Source organism: Agelaius phoeniceus, chromosome 6 (assembly GCF_051311805.1).
Source record: "Agelaius phoeniceus isolate bAgePho1 chromosome 6, bAgePho1.hap1, whole genome shotgun sequence".
NCBI lineage: Eukaryota > Metazoa > Chordata > Aves > Passeriformes > Icteridae > Agelaius > Agelaius phoeniceus.
In genome coordinates, this window is record NC_135270.1 from 53,621,903 (window position 1) to 53,637,672 (window position 15,770).

The following is a 15,770-nucleotide window of genomic DNA, read 5'->3' on the forward strand; positions in this document are numbered from 1 at the left end:
TGAATGGTGGGGTTTAGCCAGGAAAATGCTAGAGCCAGCTAGAGGAAAATGCAGTTATAGGTGATGATTATAGATAAGGAGTGTCTCTCAGGAGCCCCCTTGCTTTCTGCTCCAGCCCTGAGGAGTTGTTTAGACTGGAAAGCAAGCAGCATGTGGAGTAAGACATGGTTTTAAACTTCAATTTTCTTTTAAAGGTGGACAACTGTAACACTTCATAGAGATGCCACAACATCTGTAGCTGTGTTTGGTTGGTTGTAGGGTTTTTTTTGGTTTTGGTCTTGTTTTGTTTTATTTTTTTCCCCCAAGGGTGAATTTTATTTTTCTTGGAACAATTGAGTTTGGTAGCTTTCTAAGGAAATGGCACTGTGGAGGGCTTCTAAGGAAGCAGCACTGTGAGGGCTGCTGCTGAGTCAAAGGACAGCAAAGGTTCCTGTGCTTGCCAGCAAAGCTCCCTCTGGGCTGAGTCTGGCTTGGCAAAGAGGGTTCCAATGGGCCCTATATATTTTTATGTATACCTGTACATATCTATATCTATCTCTCTATATCTATTAATGTAGTCTTGTATGTGTGTATACCTATAGGAAGACAGGAGTTTTTAAAAACAAAAAGCTCTCAAGGAAATTAGCCACTTACTGAGTCGCAATGGGCTCTGCTCATTCAGAAACGTTTTCATTTAAAAATACTTGTGTTATTTAGAACAAATATTGCCCATGAGATCAAGATTCAGAAGGACTCTCTTAATAGACTGTGTATTTTTTAGGAGTGTGGAGGACATGGAAGGTGAGGTTAAGTTATCAGAAGCATCAACAACACAATATATGAGCATTGCACTGAGTATTTCAAGAGTGGATTGAATTTTTTGCTGGGTTCATGCCTTGGTGAACTGTTTTCACTGGTACCATGATGAAAACCTGCCCTCTGCCCGTATTTTGAACGTGGAACAGAAAGAGCTCTGAGCATTTCTTGTCAATAAGGATGAATTCTGGGATGGGAACAGGGAATTTTTCCTAGTACATGATGTACAATGGAAGAGGCAAATAGTTTATGAGCTTTGTGCACTTTGACCCTTGTACACATACTATGTGGTTTGATGGTGGTTAGAGGATAGTATTAGGATCATCTGTTAGTCAGATTTCAAGTTAATTAACCAGCCAATCTGCTCACACTGGAAGGGGCTCGTGTATGATTATGAGTCACCCAGTTGGGTAACTGATATTTGTTTATTTTTAGGCAGACTATGAGGCACCCAGACACTATGGCAATGGGTTCCAGATCAGTACTTTAAATACACGAAATATACTGGTGATTTGGACCTTGCAGATGAGAGGAGTGTCTGCTTTCTCACAACCTCTCCCTTTGTGGAAGATGAGGTCACGCTCATCACATGAAGACAAATTCCTTATCCTAAGTTTAGTTAAGGCTCATTCCTGAAATATACAGAAAGCATTATTTTGGGATGGATCTGTATGTACTCTTGCAGTCCTTGGTAGGCCATGTATTTCTAATTGAAAGAGTTGGTCTTACCTGTGTAAGAATATAAAATTGTGTGGCACTGCATTAATAGCATCCAAATTTTTTGGATGCTATTGGATCTTTATTCTTGAAACATGGAGCTGAAAGTGTGGGTCCATGAAAGTATGAGAGGTTAGCAAAAGTGAGGCAAAGAAAGTACAGTGGGATTTGGGAACAGAGGTGGGAGTCTTGGGTACCATTGAGACAAGTTGCCTGTCTTTGGAGGTGATCACACTCCAAATTCCCATTAATGAATGCATCACACTCCTTTCCACACTTAATTAGGCTCCTGTCCATTCCCACCTCAGAGCCACCAGCTTCTCGCTGCCACCTTAAATGGATTTGTGTCCAGCTCAGACCCATTTGTTCTTGTGCCAATGCTGACTTTCTTTCAGCAGCTTTTCTTATAGGGCACATCTCAATTTTTTTTGTCAAGGACAGGAGGAAAATTTTTCTTGTCTGCATTTCTGCATGAGGAATTTGGAAACAGAAGGAAGGCTTTGTCTAAAAAGGACTTTTCCAGGGGCTGGTGCCTCCCCCTCAAAAGGAGTAAGTACTTTTCTTAGTTTCACTTTCCTTTCCTCAACTTTTGCCTCTTCCATTCTTTTCTCTATCTCATATTTCTCCCACGGGCCCCTGTTTTGTTTTGTGCGGCACCTGGCGTGTGCAGTCCCTGTCCCTCCTGTCCCTTTGCTGTGGGTGAGTGATGGGCTCAGACACAAACCCTGGGTAAGGCAGGTAATGCCCATCTCCTCTGTGTGGAAGGGCAGCAGTGGAGACAAAGGTGACACAGGCTTCATGGAATGTTATTTTGCTTTTGGATCTGGGGAAAGCATGGGGTAGGGGGACATCAACATCACCCATTCCTCTGCAGAAGTGACTTTGGACCATGCAGGATGACAGGAAGACAGGACAGGAAGAAAGACAGAGTGAAATGACAGGAAGAAAGACAGAGTGAAATGAGACCTGGCAGCTTGTTCAGATTACTGGAGATCATGAATCCCAAACATTTATCTGTGGATGTGAGATATGGAGCATTAATTAAACTGTGTAAACAACCATTTATTCATTCTTACTCTATAGCCTGGTGAAGAGAAAAATTACATGCTGGGAATTAGGTATCCTTCTGGAAAAGTGTAAGTTTTATAAGAATTGCATTAAGCAAAGAGTTGACTTAATTTAGAATTGCCCTTTTGTGTATTTATGTCTTAATATTGTATTTTAAACATTGTTTTTGTTTAGTGTATTTTGTGTAAGTAGTCACTTAATTAGCAATGACTTCATTTAACTAATACAAAGATGATTTCCATATTTTATTAGTATTTGTTTTAGCATTGTAACTACATAAGCACAGTCTTCATTTTCCAGATGGAAACAACTGCATTTTTGTTTTCCTGAAATGGGTTCTTTTAGGATCTTTCCTTGAAATTATTTTGCTCTATACATTTCATATTTGATCACTTCTGCAATGAAATTTAATGAGTTTTCCTTATAACAGTTTCCAGTGCAATGGTCCTGCAGCATCATGATTCTGGTAAATGCAGTGAGGAGAAGAGAGGAGACTTTTACATAAACTCTTTCTATGGTGTGGTTGCAAGAGGATTTGAAGGAAAATTTTGATGATTCTGGTGAAATTAAAGCGAGGTGATATTGTGCATGATTTCAGACGCTGAGGCACCTTCTCACAGCAGTTTCACCCCAGCTGGTGGTGACATGGAATCACATGAAGAAGGTTTAGTACTGGAAAGAGGTTTTCTGTGAGCCATGGGGGCCTGGCAATGTCAGTGGGATGGGAGAAGCCTTCTGGCTCCTGGCTCGAGCCAGCAGCACACATCTCATGCTATTACAAACAGCCAATTAAATCAGCAGTGCTTTAATAAACAATTTAAAAATATCAGACGTAGCAAAACAAACCTGGGGGTGACAGAAACAGTGTTGTTTTTAGAGGTGGCAGAGAACAGAACATCCTTTTATTGGAAACACTACATGCCCAGGAGGAAAGCTGCTCCTCTGCAGTGTCTCAGCTTCCCCAGGCACTGCTCACACAGTCTCAAGCAGTGCTGGCCTGTGCAAACCCATGTGCCAATTTGTGTTTGTAGAAGCATGGACTTCTCAGCTCTCCCAGGGATATTCCATCTATCTGTCACCTAAATAAAAATTCCTCTTGCAATTCTTTCATGTGAAGGCTAAAAAGATCTGGTAATAACCTAAGAAATAAGTAATTTAGATAGAGAAAAAGAAGGGCTTTTAGTGACTCACAAGCAGTCATTCATTTTGAATGTTAGTGGCACACATCATGCCTGGGCCTTGACTTGTGATCTGTTTTTTGGCTGATGACCAAGAAGTAGGTAGCTGCCATGCTTTCCACCTTGGCAGCTGCAGCTCTGGGCTGGGGTTGGCCACTGATGTGTGAGAAAGGACCACTTCAGCTTGTGTTGATGCTTGAGTAGTTTGAAAACATGCTGGTGACTCCTTATTTAATAAAGGAATGGGCCTGCCCTCACTGCAAAATCCTGAACGTCCCAAATACAGCACAGTGTTAAATAATTTCCCCAAAGTAACCTTCCAAAGTTAAGATGCAGATAAGTCTGCCTGAGGGGTAAGAAGTGAAGAGAATTAAAGTGGGTATTTCCATGGAAGAGCAAGAAATTAACTGAAAAGGGCTGGTCTCTTTCTGTGAGTGGTGGCCATTGAACTCCCAGTATCACAGGCATCACCTCTGGGGGCCTGGGGAGAATCTAGAGAGACCAATACATATACTTTAGTCTCTAGATAACTTTTGTCACCATCATATTTTCTGGAAAAATCACTTTGCCAGGATTTCTCTCCTGGGAAGCTGAGAAGCCTCAGAGAAAAAGGAAAACAACATTATCTCATTTGCTTCTCCTGTGTTTTGCTGCTTTGGATTGTGGTTCGGAGATTGTTTATCCAACAAGGTGGTTGTTTCATTGGTTTCATGTAAATTGTTTTTACTTATTGGCCAATCAAGGGCCAAGCTGTCAGACTCTGAGGAGTCTGAGGAGTCACGAGTTTTCCTTTAGTATCTTTTAGCTTTCTGTCTGTCTCCTTTCTGTATTCTTCAGTGTCGTTTAGTATAGCATCCTTTAATATAATATAGTATCATAAAATAATAAATTAGCCTTCTAAGAACATGGAGTCAGATTCACCATTCCTCCCTTCGTCGGGGGACCTCAGAAAACACAACAACTTTGATTTAATTCTTAGACTCTACACTTTGAAAAAAATACATTAAAAAGTATTAGGTGATGATTTAGTTTTGTCAAGGACTACTGGTTCAGTTCTTGGGCTGGTGTGGTCCTTGCCCACCTCTGCTCCTTCAGCTCTGAGGCACCTCTTGGAGCAATGGCCAGGTTATTTCAAAAAATGATGGATCCAAAGGAAAACAAAGACCTGGCTGACTCATGAAAATTTACAGGGAGTGGGGGCAAATGTCTGTTGAGCTCTGTTCCAGCTCTGTTAGCATAAAGTTAAGATGTATAAAATGTCCTGGAGGATCAGTCCTTTGGGGCTTCATGCAGGTGTGTCACTGAGTGCTGCAGAAAGCCTGCCTGCTTTTCTTTGCTCCTGACCCTCCTGCCCCACCAGCCCCAGCACCATCCCCCACTGTCAGCTGCCTCACCTGGACACTGGGCCCTGCTCAGACTCCCCTGTCCACCTGGGGAGGTGTTTTAATCCTCCTTCCTTCACAGGAAAGAGGCAAGAGTACAATAAAAATCAAATCTCTTCACTGGGGCCTGGGCAAATATTCGACTCGCCGGCCTCTGCAGGTTATTTTTGTTTAATAAAATGCAGCAGAGGAGGATTTCTCAGGAGGCTCTCTGCTTCATTCCATACTGCAGGGTCAATATTTTAACAACTTATTTTTCCTTGCATTTGTACTCTTAGAGTAAGTGCTTGTGCTGGGATGGCTGAGGTGGGACTGACACCACTGAAATGCAGGGAGAGAGGAATTAGCAGCTGTGACCCTCAGCCTATCATACAAAACCACCATGAACAAAATGCCCCAAACACAGGCTCCAGCCATGGGCAGTGGAAACTTTCTTGGGTGCTTCTAAATGCAGCTGTTTTGCAACATTCAATTATAGCAGAACTAACTGTGGTTGAATAGAGAGAGGTGAAAACGTGAAAATCAAGAGATATAAGGTATTTGGGGTTACCCAGGGCTGAACTCAGTCCCTCCACAAGATTGAAAAAAAAATAAGAGTAATGAAATTACTAAAAACCACAGAATTGATTAGCACAAAAGGCCTGTTGTCACGGACTCAGGGTTCTGTAGATTCTCATGGCAAACTAAGAGGTCATTAATCAGGCTAAATAATGAGTGAGTGAAATTTCTGCCCATGTTGGGCTTCCAGTGGGCACTAGGTGAAGTAAACATTTCTGGGGGAGTTGTTAACTGTCTGCGCTGCCCAAGCATTTCTCAAACCCCAGAAACAACTAAGTTATTAAAATGGGTGTAATCTACTTCATCTTAGAAAAGTTATGTAGTTAGGGAAATTGAAGGAAAGGATCTAGCCAATACCTTCATTGCTGGGTTTCAGTTTCTTATTTTCTTTCTTTCCTCTCCCTGTTTCCTCTTCTCTGTCTGCTTGTGCCCCTATTTCAGAGTGTGGATTAGGCAGCCAAGATTGCATTTTTGTTAGAGTGCTGCAAGGCTGCAAAGGGAGGCTGAGCAGTGCCCTGATCAGCCCAATGCTGGTACCAATCACCTCAGAGGAAATGGTGAGAGTGTGAGCTGTGCCCTTCCTTTCACAATGAGATGGAGGGGAAGAGTCAGCACCACAACAGCTGCTGTCTTTTCTGTTTCTGCACCTCTTCCCTCTTGCCCTCCATTTCTGTGCTCGCCTTTTATTTTAGCTCTGGAGAAACAAAAGAGAACAACACCTCCTGTGGCCCATTTAAAATAACCTTTTCCCTTTTTGCCAAAATGGACAGTTGTTGTCACCTCCAGTACCTTACAAGAGCCAGTAGAGAGTGACTTTCCCTGGGAGTAGGTCATCCTGTAAGCAGGAAAAATAATGAAGCCTGTTTCTCTGCAGATCTATGTTCCTATCATGGAAAGGGCAGTATTGACTTTTAAGTTAATTATACTCAAATCTACTGTTATCTCTGCATAAAGCATACAGCATGTCATGCCCTGCAACTTCCATGTTCTTCAGCCACTCTGCCTTCCTGACCTGCCCACAGTTGCTCTGCTGCCTTCAGCCTTTCATCCTCCTTTCCATCTTCTCTGCACTTTACAGCCTCTGTGTTTTTCTGCTGCTCCAGGTTTCTCTTGAGATTGTCTTGTCATTTCCTCCTCCTTTTTAATCCATCCCTTCCCCTGACTTGAACCTTCTCTTTGAGGGGCTGTGTGAGCTGCTGCTGCCAGCACAAATAACAGCAGGGCTGTGGTTGAGCAGTAACAACTCCCAGCACTTGGGGAGCTCCAGGGAAACAGGGCAATGCCTCACCCCACTCCTCCCCAGTCAGTGAGCTCTCAAGGTCTCTTGCATCCCATTAACCACAGCACTCTCCAGAATTTGCTGTGCTCTAGAGATGGGACCCACCAACGGCCCATGTCCACTGTTGACCATCCAGTGCCCACAATCCAGCCAGGGAATGTCCTTTTCCTGCTGCCTGGCACTGTGCAGCTCTTTCCCACAGCTCCAGGCAGCACAGGGCTCACCCCAGCGCTCCACAGCAGGGACAGCTCCTAACACTGGAACCAGGGCTTACATGACACAGCAGCTAAAGGTGGAAGAACTGAGCCACAGCTGCTCCCTGGTATTCAATCAGCCCTCTGCACTGTGCAGTGCACTTCCTCAGTGGCTGCTATCTCTTATTATACATTTTTAATTGATTAATTTTTCATCCTTATCCTAAGGTCGCGCGTTCATGGCAGTCATTGCCAGCACCCCGTGTTCATTTCATGTAAAGCTATATTTAGACATTTCCTGGATGACATATCCCTAATGTACAGTATCCTTTTATGGCTCATATTAAGTCAGACTTCAGACCTTTAGGCCAGGCTTGGTTAGTGTCTGACTGGACCACAAGGTGAGCTGCTCAGGAGAAGCTTGTTGGTCCCACCAGTGTGACACAGTTGCACAGCTACATGAGGCTTCCTGGCTTTTTCACATTGTTTTTGGCATTGCAATATCTTGCCCTATTGCCCTCCTATTCCTGTGCCTGTCCATGGCATGCTGCCCATGGTGTCTGTGAGGATCCTGTCTTTGGCCTTCCCTGAGCAGCACCACAGTGGCTGCTGTGGATGGTGTTGGTCCATGCACTGCTGTACTCACCATGGCACTGTGCTTCCCCTTTGCTTTGCCCTTACAACATTCCACACATAATTCACCCCTGACACCCCACTCCCTCCCCCCTCCCCCTCCAAGGATTTTAAAGCAAAGTGATATTCTAGAAATAGGGTGACAGGAGCAAAATCATTAGAGGTCAGCTTGGGAAAGTCCAAACCATGGCCACTATTTTTTATAAATCCTGTAAAAATTAATTTAGGCTTGAAGGACTGTACTTTCCATTAAGTGCTCTTGAAATTGGCTAATGGAGGAAAGAAGACTGAAGAGTGAGAGTTGTGAATTTCCCAGCTGATCTTATAAGCTTTATTTCTATAGGAAATCGGTATAAAATGTGAAAGGGAGCAAGTGTACGTTAAAATAACAGTTATCCTTGATCCTTCACATATCTGATGCTTTTAATACTTTCTCTCCCTTCCAATACATTGAGGGGGGCACACAGGGCTGAGATGCTGTGCCTGAAGCTCGGACTTGATTTGCCAAGCTGAAGTTGAGTTAGCACATTGGAGCCTCTGGGGCTGTGCCTTGCATCAGAAGCAGCACAGCTCGTTCTGCTCCCCAGCCCTGCTCCTGTCAGTCGCTGCTCTGCGTGATGGGGGGTGACACGTGCAGGGAAACAGGGCCTCTTCCAGAATATGTGAAAAGGGAGGTTTGACATAAGATTAAATCAATAAGGGGAAGATGGATGAGCACTCATTACCTGTATTACAGAGGAGACTGTTTTAAGAGAAGGGAAAGTTTACCTTAGGACATTAGTTCCCCTCCCCTTTGTTGTACAGCTGCTTGTCTGTCAGTCCTCTGGCTGTCACGGTTGGGAGTGTGTGTTTCAAGGTGAACTGTTGCTTTTTTCAGTTTGCCTTAAAATGTTGCTTGGCAAACCAAGGTGGTTCAGGAGATGATTGATGAGCAATGAGACAAGCACGCAGCAGGGACAGGCTGGACAGCTGGGATGACTTCAGCCTCAGTCCAGAGCTGATCCTATCATTTAAAGGGCAGGATTGGGTCAAAAGGAAAAGGGATGCTAAAGGAAGAAGAATGAATAAGGGAGAGAAAGAGAGAGTTTCAAAGGCTGTGATACAGTAGTCACCATAGTGATGATGAGGGAGGGAGGCAGAAGAGAGGGCAAAGTCAGTTGACAGTGAAGACATTCAAGGTTTAAAAGGCAGCCTGCTGGCTTTGTGCATGTCTGGGAACCCTAAAGACTGGGCAGGCTCCACCTGGCATCTCCAAGCCTTTCTGCTGCTATTGGTTTAATTCTGTAAAGATTCAGTTCAAGTTTTTATTTGGATCATCATTTAAGAGTTACAATTAACTTTAGTTAAAGAAAAGTCTCTTTTGATACAAGTGAGTCTTGGCTAAACTTGACCAACTTTGTAATGAGATTGGTATAGAGAAAAAAATTCCTTGTGGCCTCCTTCCTGTCTTTTAGTAGTGCCTTTGAGTTGCTAATGCATTTTCTTGCTGTGAAGGGTGGATTGCCCTACTGATGGGGTAATTAGAGCACTGAAGGGTGGATTGCCCTACTGATGAGGTAATTAGAACACGGCTGTACACCAGCCCCAGGAGGATCTGCAGGTCTGTGGCAGACCCCTTGCCCCCCAGTGCATGGGGATGGCAAGGTAACATCAGAAGAAGATCCCAAAACCACTATACTAGATGGTTAGTTGCCAAAATAGGAGGCACTGAAAAGAGGAGACATCCTTGGATATACATTACCACTTTAGAAGAAACTGCATCAGTTTAAGACAGGATCATCCCTTCAGCTGTTTGAGCTGGCCAGGTCCCTGCCAGGGGTTGCCATTGTCACACCCAGGAGCTCACCTGAGCACTCCTCACCTGCCCCAGGCAATGTCAGACCAGCCCACCTCTGAGGCAGGCCAGTTATGGTAACTCTGCCAGCCCTGCTAAGGGAGAGCAGCAGTTTTCAGGCCAGCAGTTGTAGCTGAAGGACAAGGACATTCCTTCCACTGCCACAGTTACATTTGCAAGAGGCCACCTGACCAAAGCTCTAAATCCATCCCTTCTCATGGGAGAGCCATCTGACTGCACACCACCAGGCAGTGCCTGTCTCCTTTCAGAATTCAAACTGCAGCTCGATGCCTGAAACTTTGCTTTATTGTTAGGCTCTTGTTTGTGCTGTTTGTGTGTCAGCTGCTGGAGATGACACAAGAGGCAGGGGTTGGAGCACTTGACAAAGAGATCCATTCACCTCCTGTCGATCAGCAGAGCGTTGAGGCAGAGCTGGAACTGTGCTACAAGGGAAGATCCTGAAGGCCTTTCAAAGCTTTTATCTGTTGCATGAACTAATTAGAGATTCTAGAGGGACAACAAAGGGGAGAATAATTGTTCCAGATATTACAGTACCTATCTCTGAGTCTCAGCATCCCAGGCCATCCCTATTAATTTAGCTAGTCATGCCAAGACTTGTTCAGTCTTTGTCTTCTCAGAACTTCATTCCAGACAGCAGGGTTTCTCTGAACTGTGGGGAACGAGACACATATAAGATAAGATTAGAGGCAAAAATCAGTCTTATTCCAGTTATTACTGGAATACTCCAAGGGCACAAGAATTTGACACTGGTTATTAGGTGTGTTATTGCTATCCCTTTGAAGGTTTCAGGTTATGCTGTATTTACTGAGACCCTTTTACTTGCATCTGGGTCTTTTAATGCTTCATGGTAAAATCATCTGTGTTGTCTTTTTTTCTCTCTTTCTTTAGAAATTTAGTGAATTTTAGGTCTTCAACCTGTTTTCCTTGACCTTCTTCAATGAGAAAAGGCTTTTGACTATGCCATGATAAGTCTGGGGATTTTTGTATTTTTTGCCTAATTTCTAAGGGTATAGAATGGACTGAGTCTGGATTTACTTTCTGTTCAATAAATACCCTCACCAGAACATTCTCATTTCATTTTGGCTGTAAAACCAAGCCTACTGTTGCAGAAAAAATTGTGTCAAGCCAAATTATCCCCATTCCTTTGCTCTCTTCAGAAGATCACAGCATTTTAAAATTCTTGATTCTTGAACCCTGCAGTTCAGATTTCAAGCTTCTTGGACCATAGTATAAATATCTTAAAATGTGCAGGTGAAGTGCACTGCATGATGGACAATGAAACCGTGAACTTGAATCAAAAGATAAACATCCTGTCCCTTGCTCCTGCATGGTTTTTTATCATGTTTCAACACTTTGTGTTATTTGTAGTTTTCATGCACCAACAAGGGTTCAGATTGCAGCATGGTTGTCTCCAATAACCCACCCCTGGGTGTTTATTTTGGCAAAGGTGTCACAAGGAGAGCTGGTGTGGGGCACAGGCTTAGAGGTGACAGAGATATAAAGGGAAAGGGAAATTGTACAAGAGCAAGGGAGAAAAAACAGCAATGAACATGATTAAAAGATGGCTGGTCTTTGGTGCAAAGGCATTGACAGTGTATAAAGGGACCAGTACTTGGATGGAAAATCAGGAGTTGGAGGTTATAATGAGAGAGAGACTGGGATGAGGATGGGATCTCTGAGAAAGGGAGAGTGAAGTTAAAACAACAGGAAAAATGAGCAGCATGAGAGGAAGTAAGGTGCTTTTTGGGGGATGCCCATCAAGATGTGCCCCCATCAGGACATGGAAAAGCATCCAGGCTGCTGGGCCTCACTGTTCTGCTGTGGTTAAACAGCAGAGATGCTGGGGTGGCAGGAGAGGAGCTCTTCCAGAGCACCAGCATTGCAGCTCTGTGAGCAGCTCTCTCTTAGGTCAAGGAGTAGAAGTCTGTGGAGTGGATGTAAAGAGTCTCCTCTATCTCAGCATGAGAATATGAATTACTCTGGATGACACAATTAAAAAAAAAAAAAGAAAAGAAAAAGAAAAAGAAAAAACAGTCGTCACTCGCCTTGCCCTCAACCCAAAATAGAAATCCACATGAACAAGTTGACAATGAGGTTGAAGTTCAGGTGATTCAGAAATTCAGATGACTCAGAAACATGTCAGAATAAAGACACTGTTATGATGCAGTCCTTAGTGGGATACTATTCTTTCTGAAGAACTTGAATTTCTTTGATCTACAACATGGACAAAGGACCTCTTAGTAATTTTGTTTTATCTGCAGCATTTAATGTGTGCTGCCCTATATATTTATTTTGCGTTATCCAGGCTTGTTTGAAAAGCCATCTGTTTCCTCCTAAGTAAGGGTGCTATATATTTGTTTTTCTCTGGTACATACTTTTTTCTGCCCTTTGAATCCCAGCTGGATGATTCTCTTAGGCAGTAAACAGGATTTTAAAAGAGGGTTTGAGGGATAGGTGCTCTTGGCTTTGGAGGATTTGAGAGTAACCATGTAAGACCTCTATTCCTCTTACTTTTTGTCAGTGATGTGCTAGCTCAAGTCCTAAAATTTTCTCTCTAGTACTCATCACTGCTCCACTTGAGGGCTTCACAAACACTCAATGGATCTTCATATCAGCCTGGCAAGGGTTTCACTTTGCTCTGTTATTTTTGGGAGAAGTTAGGTGGGGTTTTAGAAATATATTTCATTACCCATCTTTCAACTTTGATTATAGGGTGCATCTATCCAAGCAAAGACCTTGCCAACAGCATTCTGGTAGCAAAATGGATAACACCTTCTGATTATGAATTGGAGATCTGCAAGTAGGACTCCTGGATAGTGTTTCTTCTGCAGGCTGCATGCTTTCCCCTTCTCATTGAAGGTGTTTGAAGCACAGCATGTTAAACTCTGCAATCCTGGATTCCTTACAAGCTGAGTGTGCAAATACCCACTTTTCACCTACTTTCTATAGGGCTTGGTTTCTGTAGCACCAAGTTCCTCTTTAAGGATAAAGTGAAATACAGATCTGGAAGGCAGGAGTCCCTCTTGCTGCATGCTTCATATCCAAATCTCTTACTCAGAGAGGTACCAGATTTTGTGGAAAAAAATAATATTGCATCATTAAGGGCTTCAGAAGCAGGGCAGAAGGGATATCAGACAAGCTGAAGTTGCACACACAGACTTAATGTTAGTGCTTCCTCAGTCCCCCAGTCCCACTGTTGTTACTAGATTTTGACATAAGTGGTGGAAGTAGAAATGGGATGACAAATGCACTTAGCAGAACTGATATCAATTCACTGCAAAATATATAAGTTGTGAACAATAAAGTCAGATTATTTTTGCTGGATTTACTCTGAGTTTACCCTAGTGTAACCCAGAACAGACTGTGGTCCGGTGGGTATGAGAGAAGTGAGACTTTAAAGAAATAAATCTCACCTATTTCAAGTTTTATTAGCTTCTATTTCCATTGTGCCTTTCAATTTTTGTATTTGCCATATACTGGAGCTTGCCTAGATGAAAGCTTTAGTCTTCATTGTGTTACAGAGTTTTTGTAAAGGGTAGATGATGTTTTTAAAAAGCTGAGAATAGACAATACATGTAATTGTTTATAGTGAAGTTACTCTTGGCTCAATTTAGTCTTTAGCGTGACAAAGAATTTTATCCAAGAGCATAATGAATCTATATGGTATTGCCAAGCTGAATAATATAAAAATAATGAGTCAGATCTTTAAAAAAAGTAGGAAAGGAACTTCTAGTTATAATGTTTAGGAGAGAATGTATGTTCAATTAATTTTGCTTTGCCTTCTGATTCCTCAGCCTTTGCAGTATGCTCAGTTTATATTTTTATGCTTCTGTCTATAACCATGAAAGCAGGAAAATTATTGCCTTTTTGTTTAAATGAAAGAAAAATGGGAGTTTTTACATAATCACATCATTCCAAGGGATGGTACTTTGAGGAAAAAGCCTCAAATATCACAAAACTTACAATAAAGATTGTGAGAATTGGCAGTTCCTCAGATGTGTTTGAGGTTTAGAAATGCCCTTCTTATAAATAAAGAACTTCCTGAGGTCTATAAAAGATGCAAAGCTATATTTTAGCAGCAATACCATTGGAAATAACTTCTCTTTCTGCAGGGAAAGATGCAGATTGCCACCTTCTCTCTCCCCAGCCACTGAAATGGGAGGCCCAGCTAATGAAAAATAGTTCTGTTCTCAGCTGAGTTGACAGTGTTACCACAGTATGGATTGGGAGTAACTCCAAGAAAGTGAGTGCAAATAGCACCAGTGAGTGCTTTCCACTTTGGACCTCAGACCAGAATGTTTCCTGATACCCTGGGGAAGCTGGAGGAGGGAGGGATACTGGGTTTTGATTTTATGACTGTGTGTGTCTTAAACAGCCCAGGAGAGGTTTGGAGCCTCTTTCTGCTCTGGATTATGTTGGTGTCAGACTGCAGCAATGGCACAAAGACAAATTAGCATTCCCCAGGTAAGAATGAGGCCAAAGAAGAATTTGCTTTTTGTGGCTTTTGATTCAGTGCAAAGATGACATAAGATTTTGTGCATTTTAAGTCACATCTGTCTGCAACAGAGGAGCATTTAATTCAGGATGTGAAAGCATTTTTCTTAGCAGCTGGAGCAGACACTGAGGAGTGAACTCAGGAAAAGTAGAACAGGATCAGAAAAAGGCTCTTATCTCTCTGGGATACAAACTAGGAAGGATGAAAAACAGAAGGACCTGGGAACTGCTGTGGTGTGACCCAGGGAATGGTGAAGTCCCATTGTCTCTGCTCCCTAAGGCTCCTGAAAGTTCAGCTATTCCATCTGAGGCTGAACACAGCAGCTCCTTGTCCTCAAACCCACTGACAACATTTCCCTGCTATTATTAAAGTGAGAGGGTTGTCCTTAGAATATTCTGGGGCTCCTTCAGCTCCATCTGCTAAAATTACAAGAGTGCCTGGGCTTGCCTGCAGCTTGACAACAGGTTCTGCTCTATTATTATCTGTTCTTACAAACAATAAATGCAAAATTCATTTTGATTTGAAAAGAATCCTTGTTTTCTACACTGGCAGCAGATTACTAAGTTTGTCCTGTAAGCTGAGCTCTCCTTAAATCTTCTGCTGCTCCAAGAGTTCTTTCTGGAGCTGCAGCCTGAGGAACCTGTCTGAGTTTCAAGGGCAGCTAGAGCAAAATGTCACTCCCTCTGCCCATTTGTCAGCAGGGAGATGCCTGTGACTGAGACACATCCCATGGCTACAGCAGATGACCCCTGCTGGGAAAAGGAGCTCCTTTATTTACTGAGGAAAATCTTCCAGCCGGTTTTGTTGGGCTCACTCCTTTCCAATCATCTGAAGGCTCCAAGGGAATTTTTCTAATCCTCCTAGCTCAGACCTTTGCAGAATCTTAGCTGGTGTTTCACCACGTCCACCACAGGTCTTTCAGCATCTGGAAGAGCAGGAAGAACTCCTTCTCCGGGGCACATGGCTCTTGTGTGGGTTGGTGCCAACAGAACTTGGCTGTTATCCCCCAATCCCAAAAGAGCAGCCTCTGCAGTGGGATTGTAGAAGATTATTTCCAGTAATTGAAGACACAATATCCAACAGGTGCACCCAAAAATCTGAACAGTCTCTCCTGATTAAGAAACTCAAAGTAGCTCCCTTAGCAGGGCAGCTCTCTTCCCAATGCTGCACATGAAAGACTCACAGCTCTTGAATCACTGCTGCCTCATGCTAATCATTGGAACTGGGTTCTTTCTAGCTCTTGTTAATTACTGTCTAGCTTATATATAACCCCCTCATATTGCAATCACAGAGATAGTAAAGATTATGCAAATGCTGATTAGGGTGTAATGTGGCTTGCAGAGCATTCATCATAACCAGTAAGAAGGGAGAAGAAGGGAAGCTTGATTCATAGGGGCTAGGCTGAAATTGTCCTGAGAGCATTTGGATTTTACTTTTTTTACTTGAAAACTGAGCATATTTGATATAGAGAATGCTGAAACTCAGCAAGGGAAATATTTGAATATAATCATGCTTCCCTGAAGATCCATTTAAACTAGATACCTGCCCTTGGGTTTTAACAATGCAGTACGTGGGGGTTGCTAAGACAGCCAGTTGTTTTCATCCCAAGACAGCCA